The sequence below is a fragment of the Anas platyrhynchos genome, chromosome 12 (assembly GCF_047663525.1).
Source record: "Anas platyrhynchos isolate ZD024472 breed Pekin duck chromosome 12, IASCAAS_PekinDuck_T2T, whole genome shotgun sequence".
In the NCBI taxonomy this organism is placed as follows: Eukaryota; Metazoa; Chordata; class Aves; order Anseriformes; family Anatidae; genus Anas; species Anas platyrhynchos.
Window position 1 is genome coordinate 13,128,290 of NC_092598.1, and position 12,385 is coordinate 13,140,674.

Here is a 12,385-nt window from a genome sequence, read left to right on the forward strand (position 1 = left end):
GATGAGCCTGAGGAAGGAAAACCCTTGTTGAAAAGCACAACATCATGGTCTCAACTGCTCAGTATGAGGAAACGTGCCTTTTCCCCATCTAGTGTGGAAAGGACAAATGATAAAGGTCACGCCTGGCTTCCCCACAAGCCTGCAATTCCTGGATCTAGTAATGTGAGAAGTCTGCCTGGCCTACGACAGCCGAGCTTGTCAAACTGCAATGAGTGGTTCAGAAGTGCCTTACTACCATATTTAGAGTAAGAAATTCTCCAGTGTTTCCTAAAAAATTAATACACTGTAGACTAAACAGGAGAAAAAGCAGGGAAAACCAGACGGATTTATAGTTTGCTGAGTCTCGAGAGCCAGTTGTTGCATCAGAGGCTTCCAAAGGAACTTAAGAGGGGAAAATACGCAGACTGATAACTAACACTAAATTCAGCCAAATATTGGGCTTGGAGAGGATTTGCTGCTCTGCTACCTACCTTCAGAGGTTGTCTCAAAGCACGTCCACCAGCACGCAGTGACTGTGCTCCATGCTCGTAGGCAGCACTCCCATTCAATTCATGCAAAAGCAAAGGTGGGAGAGCTCCTCCCTGCCCTGCGAGCAGACAGCATTTCAACTGCGGTGAGTCACGAAAATACACAAACCCCAGCCCGGGCTCTGCTCCACCGCACGACTAGCAGTGATTTTACAGATCGTTGCACTTCCAAAGCAGCTGACTTTCTGCTCCAGCAAAATCAAACGTTGCAAAGCCGCAATGCTGCCGTCCTTCCCGGCAGAGCCGCGGCAGTGCGGACCTCCCTCCTGCGGCAGCGAGCGTCGGTGCCTGCACCATTGCAGCGGGGTGCTCAGCAGGCACAGCGCCTCGCAGAAGAAGGAGCAGGAGCATCGCCATTTACCTGCAAGGCTTCCTCGACGCCCCCTGTGCAGGGTGGAAGATGCACGGCAGTGATCCTGGCCTGGATACAAGCCCTTAGTAAGGGCCTGACCCACCGCCAGCATGGCCTCAATGCAATGCACAGTGTTGAATGCCATTTTTTTGGTATTATTTTACTGTTTTTAGGCCAGTTGATCTGCGAAACTCAAGCAGTTTTCACAGTAATCTTCAGGCCGCATCCAGGAACCTTGGGTTTTGTGGTGGTGGATAAATATCACTCCTAGCCGTGACAGGAGAAACTCCAACTGCCGCAAGAGCCACTCCTCGTGAAATCACACATCAGCAGAAGCTGGGGCAGATGGCGTGTGCTCTTTGACTCTTGCTGGGGCCGTTTGAACCTGGCGAATGAAGACTGGAAACATGCTCCTTTGGTTTCCAGTCTTTGAGGGAAGAAATACAAAGGCCCCTTAGGTCCTGCTCCAGCCAGGAGGCCACCTGGCAGGCACGGGAGGGCTAGCGCCAAACCACCTGGTAACACCAAACCTTCCCAGCATCAAGTGGCACCGGCAAAGCCCACAGCCAGCCTCAGTCCTCTGACGAGCATTTGTGCAAATAATATCATTTTCTGGGAAATACAGAGGCAGATAGCTTTATGGTGCGGGGTGTATTGAGGCAATGCTACTGCTCATGTTCCCCGCTGGAATATGGTGCCAGGCACTTACTGTCGTACTTACAAGTGACTTAATTTTCTTGTTATGCAAGGAGTTAATTGCTACATTCCTACGCATTTTAGGACTTTACAAGGTACATCAGAGAAGTTTGCAAAATTTAAAAATCCCAATCCCAAAAATAATGATAAAATTGTGTAAAGTGCAACACTTGGTTGTAGAAAACCGAATATATCAACCACTGTAATATATATGTTACTTGTACAGCGTATCTCATTATTACAAATTTAGTAAATATTTATATTAGGTGTTGTGTCTTTCTCCTTCATCAGAGACAATCTGAAACTACACACACCAGTCTTCCACTCTCAGGCTGTGGAAATCTTTGCCATGTCACGCTGGGATGCACAGAGCGCAGGGGAACGCTGTTAGAAGTGGTTTCAACAGGGACTTCTCAAAGTCACAAATGCGTTAATGGCTTAAAGCTTATATAACACCTTTTTTAACCTAAACTTTTAGAACAAAGGTGCTCAGAGCAAGATTCTCTTTCAAGTACAATTATCAACCTCCACCGCACAGATCATTTTGGCAGCAATTGTTAATGCAACACAAAAATAGCGTAAGGAGCAGCGCTACCTTCTCTGGCGGCTCCTCTCTCCCTCCCCAGGCATTACTCATTTTCCATCTCCCTGCGATGCGACTGGGAGCTGCTTAGCAAGGATCCCAGGTCCCACCACCGTTAGACATGCCAAGGAAATCTGTGCAATAGGTATGACACATACAACCAACTTGAAAGTCTTAAATAACCCTAACGTGCTGAGAGATCACGCAAGGAACAGGAGGAAGAGAAGCAATGGGAAAGAAAGCGTCAGAGCTAGAGAAGGAAGGTGGGCAGACCCTCACCCACGGCGTACAGCAGGAGGAAATGCTACACAGGAGGCACCAGAAGCAGCTTGCTCAGCTGGCTAACACCCGCACATCACACCTGCCGGCACCTCAGACAGCGTTTCCATTAGTTTTAATGGATCTGGAGGAACCCAATGCCACAAAGACAATTAAACGTTGCCCCGCTTGCAATACAACTTGCTCAGAGAGAGCAGAGCAGCAGGACCAGCTGCCCACCAGAAGCCCATCATGGTCCCTGCTATTTCACCATTAAGCGACAACATCTGCACAGAGCAAGCAAACCACACCCCAGAAGCCATGGGGCCGACTAGCTTTTGGCAGTCTGGAATCTGAGCTTGTTCATCAAGTTCCCAAATGCACGGCCATTTGTTTTTCTCGAGGTGTTTAATTGCAGAGGGATGACCTTGGTGTGGAGCCTCGCTCCACGCCATGATGAGCAGCTCCAGTTCCTCCCCAGTGCTATAAAGGCACTCATGTTAGCATCCTGATTAAAAAATACACACGAAAATACCAACGCTCTTCTCCAGTCCTACACAAATCACAGACGTGCAACGAAAGTCATGGTCAGAACAAAACTCGGGGTTTAGCTGTTTCCTGAACTCTATTTGAAATAAACCATGAGTTACTGCCAAAGGGCTTGAGCTCAATAATACAACCTTACAATTAAAAATATTTACAGCGTGCTAATTTCTGATCACCCACTGGATGAAGTTACCCTACCCGCCTTCCTGGTATCATGCTTTGTGTAATACTGTGAGAATAAATACCAATTTAAATGATTTTAAAGCTCCATCGTATAGCCATAACCAAGCCTGTAATGCAGTACCTCTCACTGAAAACAGCCTCGCATCAGGCAGAAGCATCCTTCAAATCAAGCCATCAGAACTAATTTCACTGATGACGCCATTTTCTTATTTCTTTCGCTGCCATTTTAGCATCGAGGTTCCTCCACGCTTTCTCGGGAAGTCGCTGCGCCTTCCTCTCCCTCTAAGAGGAGGATGCTCAAAAAGAAGAGCGGCGAAGAAATCCTGGATGTTCAATTTCTGCCCGTGTCACCTCCTTGCATCTCAGGGAGGAGAGACAGGGCTGCCCTGGCAGACCACACCTCGATTTACTGTACCGAGAGCTCCTGGGGAGCCTCCCGAGATGGAGCACACTGAGAAACCGGCCCCTGGGAATCCACCGGCACCGCACGGAAAATTCAGAAAGCCGAGGGAAGAGGAGTGTCCAGCCCTGCCGCAGGAGGATAGGCTTTCCCTGCGAGTGCCATAGCAAACAGCAGCTAATAAGGGAGTAGTTTGAAAAGAAAAAGGCATAAAGGAGGCACAGCGACGAGCTTGCGGTGGCTGTCACCGGACTAATTGCACAACGTTCGCATCAGCACGGAGGCAGATACAATAACCCGCTCAGCCCGGCGGCAGAAAATTCATTTCTCGGGATATGTTCGTGTCTGAAAGCCGAGCTGCCTTCCCTACCAGCTGATGAAGCATTTCCCAGCCCCGAGTGGCACATTTCTTATGGAGCAACCAGCAAGAAGGAGAAATTATTAAGCAAATCTGCTAATTATTAACACCCAGCCTCCTCTAACCCACTTCTCCAAACCTAAACACAATCCTTCAGCCTCCCCCATCCCCACTGAGCACCTTATCCTTTTGCTGGTCTGGTTTGGAGCATGCAAGCTCGCCCTTCTGAGAAGCAGGGGAGTTGTCAGGCTCCTTTTGGAAATGAAGCACATCGTTATTTGCACATCTCTTCTTTCACAATCTCAGATGTGTAAAAAAAAAATAGTTAAATGCTTTTGAGTTAATGCAAAAATGTAAAAAAAAAAAAAAAAAAAAAAAGGTAATGAAAAAACTGTTCGTTTTACCTTCTCTGGATGCGAGTGGTGAGCCTGGCAGCGCTCTGAGCCTGATCCTCTTCCAGCTCCCAGACCGAGTGGGGCTGTAGGATTTCTCCTGCTGTGCTCCCATCCCGCGGCAGGGCAAAGCCTGCGCGCCTCCTCCCCAGCGCTCCTCGCGGGCGCTGCTCGGCTCGCCGCGGCGGTGGAGGAAAGCCAAGCCCCAAGCTTTCAGTCTCCATCCGCCTGCACGCCAAGCACCAACCGATGTGGGCAGCTGCCCCCCCGGCACCACAAATCCCAGAGCCGAGGGGAGCGGGGACCCCGGGGATGTGCCCCGGCACAGGTGGCTCTGCCCGGCGCGGCGCTTCCACCGCGGGATTTCCCCGTCGTGCGGCTATCTGACGTCTCCCTGAGAAACCCACACGGGCAAAGCAAGCCTTTCAAAAAGTTAAATCTACTTTATTTGGCTGACGGAGGCCGGCTAGCACTGAAAAAGGGAGAGGCATACACTGCACTGTTAAGAAAAAATGCCTTTTGGGGGGTTTAAGTACACCGGAATCACAAGGAAGTGAGGAAATGTAAAGTTCACTCCTCTTAAATAACACATGATTTCCCCAAATCAGAAAAACAAGCCTGAATCTGTTAGCCCCTTCTGCCTCAGTATTTTTAACTAAATCACAGCTGTTTTGTTCAGCCGGTAGGCACCTCCAGCATAGCAGCACGTCCCTCGAATCAGCAGAAAGATCCCACTGACAGTGAAAGCAAGCAGCCGGAGCAGCTCGTGTGTGATATCTTTAAATCCCTAAGCACGCATGTGGTCCTTAAAAACGGTGTTTTCTCACTACATTACTGCTACATCTCACAAAGTTAATTATTTAAATTGCCCATGAATTATTAATCACTGATCATTAAAATAAAAAAAAAAGCAGAAGTCCGGAATGTACCTGCTCCAATCACACCATTTGTATTTATAATGCTCAGCCGCTCTCGAGCCCAGGGAGAAAAGCATTTACTGGAAGTCTCTGCTGCACCAAATGGCACGTTACAATAAACATTATTATTATTATTTTTTTTTTTCCTTTTCTGCCTTTTTTCCCTATTGTGCTGCCAGCCCGAGGTTTCAACTTTTCCGACGCGGGGCACGGGAGCGGTGTGCTGAGGATGCAGGGGAGACAAAAGGTTTCCATCTCCCCCCCCCGGCTGTACTCCACCCTGGCTGAGGAACCCTCCAGCAGCGCGTGCCTTCGTCTGCGCCGTGCATTAACGAGGCACGCAAGCTTTCGGACTCCCATGTAAATGAAATGCCAACTCCAGCTGCTGCCAGCAGATAGCAGGGAGAAGCCCGCTGTAAGGGACCTACAGCTAATTATTAATTACCGTGGCTCGGTCATTTTCCATAGGTTCATTTACGGAGCCGGGATGAACTCCGTCTCCCACCCACTTCAGACAAAGGAAAATAATTTGCACCCCCACCAAGCGCAGGGCTCAGCGAGGCAGCTCCCAGGCGGGTCGCTGGAGACGCTTCCTCCATCTTTTTACCCCCGCGAGCCACACATCTCATTGTGCTGCACCTGAGGAAGCGATTTTGTGCTAAGCAGCTTCTGCGGGAAGACCTCCAGCACAGGTAAGCTGGGTTAAAAAGGCAACTTTTTGGCCAAGCGCTGCCGCCGCTTCCCCTTGCCGACAGCTCAGCGAACAAAAGGAGGGCGCAGGAGGTGGCACGGTGGCACCTTCCCACCCGGGCAGGGATGCTCTGTGCCATCCCAACCTAGCACATCTCATGAACCCACTTCTCCTCCCCGTATGGATAAAAAAAAAAACTCTAAGAGAGCAAGAGAAAGAAGCGACCCACCCCACGCTTCTGCCCCCGAGCAGAGCCTGCAGGTCGCACAGAGCCCGCGTGTGTGGGGCTGAGAGCACGAATTCAGCTGCCACCCACCCTGCCGGTCGTGGCCACCACACCTATATCCACGTTCAGCCCCCGATCGCTGCTCTTTCCTACCGTTCCACTGCCTTAACCCCTTTCTGATCACATCCTCGTCACTTGAAAGAGAGGTGGGGTCCAGGCTGCAGACTGGAGTTGACTAGGCAAATCTACTTCACCCTCTTATTCAAGAAACTGGGAAAAAAAATGCAAATCTAGGCACCTCGGTTACTCTGGTAAGTGGAAATATTTCCCGACAGACTGTTCCTATTTCCATTTGTATCACACATCCAAAATCCTTACTTCCAAATAAAATTAAGGAAAGTTCAGCATGTCTTTAAATAAATCACAAGTGCATCTGCAGGACCAGAGGAAGGAGTAGACCGACATCTCTGCACCACAATGAAAACTAAGCAAACCACACCATAAGGCAGCGTCCTTATCTTTTGCTAAAAACCCTTCCGTAGACGTTTCACAGCCTAGGGAAGAAAAAAAAAACAGGGATAAAGACATTCAGAAAGTTAGGCTAGTGCATTTCTCCTCGCATTGACAGCGAGATCGGCAGCGTTGAGGAGGATTTCTGCAAGGCGAGACCCGAGCAGAGGCTGGGCTGCCCCACCCAGCAGCTGCTCCTGAGCAGGAGAGCACCGCAAGGTACCGGCACCGAGCTCGGGGTGCCCTTTTTGCCACCGAAGGACAATTTCCCCCCCAGGTCCCCACCTGCTCTTTTCACCGCTCACCTGCCCCTTGCAACAGCACAAAGAAAAAGCACGGTAAAAGACACCTGGAGGAGAGCTCGTGCCGAAGCAAGCTTTTTCCCCTTGGTTTCAGAGGTTTGGGAAGAGCTGTTCCTACCTGTAGATCTCAGTGCTGCGGAGTTACCAACCTGCTAACGCTGCCTCTAAGCGCCACGCTTTGACTGCCTGGTCACACGGCTGTACCTCTCTGTATTAACGCTCGAGTTTTCCCATCTTTAAAAAAATAAGAAAAAAAAGGAAAAAAAAAAAAAACAAAACAGAAAAACCTGCAAGTCCTGAAATGGCCGAGCCAGCGAAGAGTCCTGCAAGACAATAAGAAGGCAGCTGCTCTCCCCGGCTGAACACCGCTGCCCGCAAAGCAGCTATGGCTTTTTTTTTTCTTCCAGCGGTGTGCTTTATTCAAATTCTAGGGAAAGCATCAGCCTGAAACCAGGAACTGATGGGAGTACCAGTTTATAGGTTACAGAGGATATTTTATTGTTAACGGACTGTACCATGTAGGGACCGGGAGGGGGTGAGGCGGCGTGCAGGCGAGAGGAGAGAGCACGATTTTTTTTTTTTCCCTTTCCCCGAGCCGCTGCAATTACTCTGATGTGAATTTTTGATGACTTCCGACATATTGCATGGTTAATAATCGGCTCAGCTGTCATGTCTTGTTAATGTGGAAAATGCATTTGCTGCATTGTGATGCAGCAGCGCGGCCACAGCCGGTAGCACCAGTTGTGAAGCTATTCCCTTCGCCGAGCTGCATGAATTTGCACATACCATGAGGCTGGAAGAAACGCCGGTTTGATGTGATACAGCATCAGCAATGCCTCTGCCATTTTAGCCCCGCAGAGCTGCTGAAACTCCTTGCACCGGCTCATCATCTCGCCGCATATTAATCGGTGCCGACGTTGTCACGGGGGGCTCTGATTCCCCATTGTTTTGCCAGCCCCGGTTATTCAGCAGCTAAAAGCTGAAGATAGTATTTACATTAAACGGTGGTCGTCTCCGTAGCTCTGAAGAGGTCGCTTAATTGTATGCACGGGTACCCCCATGAAACTGTCAGCACGGCAGGCGCAGCCCTGTTATTAATACACGCTCAGCCTGGCTGCGTCTTCCTCCGTGCCATCCTCGCCCATTAAATATATATAAATGCATGTATGTAAAAGCCTCCTCACTGCAAATGATGGGGCACGAGGGGTAAAACCACGCTGCTGAGCAATGAAGAGGATTTTATTCGCCGCGTACCACTTCTGCCCGCACACTTTAAGCACCAAACGAGAAGTGCAAGGTTACGCAGAAGCCCAACGTGTGCCTTCCCTTGTCGCCAATAGAAAAACAATGCTGCGAGCGACCGTGCAATTACGAGAGGGGATGTAAAACAGCAGAGATGAAGCCATGCTAAGAGCCAGTCACCCGATGATTAAAGTCAGGCCAGTATATTCCAGCAGTCAGGTGATGGTGCCATCATTACAGTGCAGAAAGCCAGAGAAACATCGAGAAACGGACCACCCCCAGCTCAAGGAAAAAAAAAAAATTAGAAGCACTGAAGAAATAAGGAATGCATTTGCTAGTAGGCAAAACGCACGAGCCTGAAGAAGGGTTTTACCAAACAGTGTCACTTCTGTGGGGTTAACCCGCCGTGCCAGCACAGCTCCCTCCAGCCTCCAGCTGCTGGTGGCACTCCCTAACTCCGAATTTTCTCCTAAAACCCCGAGCGACAGCCCTGCTGCACTCACACTGCATCTCCCAGCTCTAGGAGCCTGCCTGCTGAAGGCACGTCCTCTGTTTGGAAGCACTCTGCCACAAAAATCCCAATTTGGGATGTCCACGTTGGGATCTCCTGAGGCACGAGATGCTCTCAGGAGAGCGTCTGACCATCCGCTACCATTACCTGTCTGCAGCATCACCCCGAAACCCAAGCAAGCCACTATTTTCCATTTCTGCCTTAATTAAAACCACACTGCGGGGGTATTGGCTGGACACAACGTACCAGGGAAAATGGTGCAGAGTATTTTAGAGGGAGGAAAAACAGGCTCTGAATTAACGGTGCACTTTCTGGTTTGGGAGCAGCTCCACTTGCCGGTGTCAGGTTTTCAGAAGGTGCCCAGTGACTCAGGCTTGTGACTGGGCACCTGGCACAAGGCAGAGCTGCACTGGCACAGAGGCTGCTCGAGAACAGGGCGTTTTGGCTTGGAAACCAGCAAACTTGATCCTAGGAGCGATTTCTCAAACCACTGCAAGGAGCAAACTCTCCGTGCTGGTAACCCAAGAAACGCCGCGCAGAACTCCTGGATCCCTGCATCAGGAGTCTCCGAGTGGAAAAAACAGGACCAAAAACATTGATGCTTTTAAAGGAAAACCCCCGATCACAAGTAAAGTCCATTTAGGGGGAGGATTAATGCCTGGATTAATCTAACCCAGGCATTTCTGAGCATCCCTGCCTCGCGGTGTCCCTGCAGCTGTGCTCACCTCACCGCTCTCCCCGGTTTTGGGTCATTTTTCCACCTCCTTACCTCCAGCTCACACAACCTGCCAGCTGTATGGTGCCACGAGCACAGGAGGCACACACAGCTTCTGCTTTCCAGGCACACTTTAAACAGGTGAAGGGCATTACCTGGAGAGACAGCCAGCTCTTTGGGACAGGGAGTTCGGGAGCATGGTGGATCTGGAGCCGGCAGCAGCAGCTCTGAAGATATTATTTCACAAACAGAGGTTCTCTGTTGTTTTCCAGCCACGTATCGTACTGCAGAAGCTACTCCCAGCTGCAGAAGCACGCAGTACAGATCAGCACAGCTTACACTCGCCTTTTGCAGATTTCATTTTCAGCTCCCAGCGTTGCAGGGGAAGCTTCCCCAGCGTGGCTCGGCTTCCCTTACCTAGGGCTTCCTTAAAGCAGCAGCCTGGATGGGGAGGACCAGAAACTATTCCCTCCAAATGGCTGTTAGCATCACCAGCACTGAGGGGTGGCCACGCTAAGATGTCGGATCCGCTGTCTCTGTTGCAGGAAATCAATTTAGCAGCATTCAGCTAGCTCACGCATCAATCAATCCTGCACTCAGATGTGACTTTGGGAGGAAACGGGGAAAAAAAACCTACTCGGGGTTACTGGGCCACAGCTAAGGAAAGCCATCAGAGTTTAACTTCTGATAGAAAGCACCATATCCCAAAGAAATACGATGCACAGATCACGCAGAAGCCCCGTGAATTGTTTTAAATGGTTTTTGTGATGCTCGCAGTGGAGTCGTTTGGATAACCCGCACCCCTAACTGGGTGATTTCACGTAGCAGCAGGTAAAGATAACATCAGCTGTTTGGTCACAGAAGATAGGTTGGGTTTAGATTTTTTTTGTTGCTGTTCTTAAAACCAGTTGATTTCAATTTGAAAGGCAAGAGAGTCAGGCAGACTTTTCAGTTCCTGACAGCACACGAATATCCTCCTGTGTCCACATCACACTGTCCCTCCGGGTGCCGAACCGTACACTGCCTACCAGGACCTCCTTCCCTCTCCATTGCATCTCTGGGGTGAAGGAGATTCCTCCACAATAACCATGAAATCAAAGATGCTATCATCCCTACCCTAAAGCCAAGAAAAAACCCTAAAGCATCCTAGGATACAGTCTCTGCAGTCTCTTTTCCCCTTCTTTTGGAGCCTAACATTGGGCGGGGGAGAGAAGACAAATACAAAAATCACCCCTGGATCTATTCCTGTATTAGCTTTTTTTTTTCCTTCTTTATTTTTTTTTTTATTGAAGTCCTACAGCTGCAATGCCTCCTACCAGCATTAGCCAGCAAAAAAACAGCAGACATTGCTGGCAGCAGCGAGTTAAATCAGGGACAGGTAGCTCCTTCCCGAAAATCTTTTCCTCTCTGCTTAATCCAGCGCTGTGGCAGCAGCAAATACTGCACTGTCATAGTGGGTCTGGAGAGTGCCTTGGAGCATTATCTCCTTCCTCTCTGCAAGGCTGGCAGCGATTATCCAGCACTAATGACAAGCCAGGTCTCCTCGGAAGGAGGCTGCCCCACCGCGTGCGCTGCGCTCCCAGCTCTGTGCGCTCAGCTTCTTCCTCCGGAGGGACGCGGAGAGAGGAGCCAGCGGGTCAGGAGTTGGGTTTGGGCTGGTTTGGGGTAGAGAGGACAGGGAGAAAATAAAGTTTACGCTTCCTTTTGCATCAATACAGTGATATTGCCACGCAAACAGTGCAGAAAGGCAGCTGGGATGGGACTATCATAATGCTGCCGGCCTATCTGGCAGGAAATTTGGGCTCCGTGGCAAAGGGCTGATTTTCGTGGGCTACGAGTTGCCCAAAGCTGAAGCAAAAACGAGGACTGAGAAGTGATCGGCCTCCAGCAATACCTGGTGGCCTCTTCTAGCAGGGGCAAACCCACAAACCTGGCCAGAGCTTGAGCCACAGGCTTCTTACAGAGCTCAAAGCAGGCTCCAGTTTTACCGCAGCTTTTTGGGGCTCACCGTGCCCTGGCCAGGAGGCAGGATGGAAACGCACCGGGTGGGGAAGCAGCCCTGACAGCACCGATGCAGAAACGCCGCTTTTTGACCTAGGAATGGGGAAAAGAAACACAAATCTGGTAAAATCAGGAGAGCGACAGTCCCAAGCCAAGCAGAGGAGGGGGAAGCCCGGGCAGAGGGGATTAGCAGCGACACTGGCAGCGCTGTTCTGCCACCCCCGCCCCGCACCCCAATTAGCGGTATCATTTGTCGGGATGAATGGGGAACTTGCACTCAATTCGGCAATTTGACAGAGTGTCACTGAGCTACCTCCCGTCCATATTTATCCGAGAGGCGAGAGCAGGAACCGGTTTTAATTAGAGCCTTTTGAACAAAGGACCAGGGGTATTACCCATGCTCTCACCATCAAGCGATAATTGAGATGTAATCGTTTAAACAAAGCGCAACAAGTGTCCATTTACCCAAAGCCATTGTTAAATATCTACTAGGAGATTATTTTCAAAATTATAATGTGCCATGAATATTCAAACCACTTTCCTTCTTTAGCGTTAAAAAGAATAATCACCTTAAAAAAAAAAAAAAAAAAAGCACAACTGGAAGCCAAACAGCTATTTTGCAGCAGAATTTGAGGAGGGTTTTAAACGTGCCAGGGGTAATTTACAAGGACTGGGGAGGGGGGGAAGGAGCGATGGCTCTGGCTTTTGGAGCCTGGAAAGCCCTCTTTTGTACAGCATTAGTGCATGCTCTGTAATTATGCGGGGAATGTGTTAATTTTTAATTCGGAATGCTAACCCTTTTATATATATAAATATATATGTATTTATATATATATATACAAGCTCTGAATGTCAATGCCTCTCACAGACTGCCAGCAGTGCTGTGACCACAGGCAGGTCCCTCCTCTCGCAGGGAGGTCGGGCACAGCGCGCTGCAAAGCAGCTGAACCCACGGTAAAACAGCTTTTAGAAAAC

At 49.7% G+C, this 12,385-nt stretch overlaps 1 protein-coding gene across 5 annotated transcripts in view; it reads right to left on the bottom strand.

Annotated features, from left to right (window-relative positions):
• The window catches only part of NUP93 (nucleoporin 93), a 76,456-nt gene that overhangs the window by 36,345 nt on the left and 27,726 nt on the right, over positions 1-12,385 (bottom strand). The window contains exon 1 of one of the 5 annotated variants that reach the window (XM_027465989.3): positions 4,308-4,396. The exons of 3 other annotated variants lie outside the window; for them this stretch is intronic. The gene's annotated coding sequence lies outside the window, so the exon portion shown is untranslated. Of the gene's footprint in view, positions 1-470; positions 557-4,307; positions 4,397-12,385 lie in introns of those variants that run through there. One more of the 5 variants, XM_038185390.2, reaches the window with a different exon arrangement.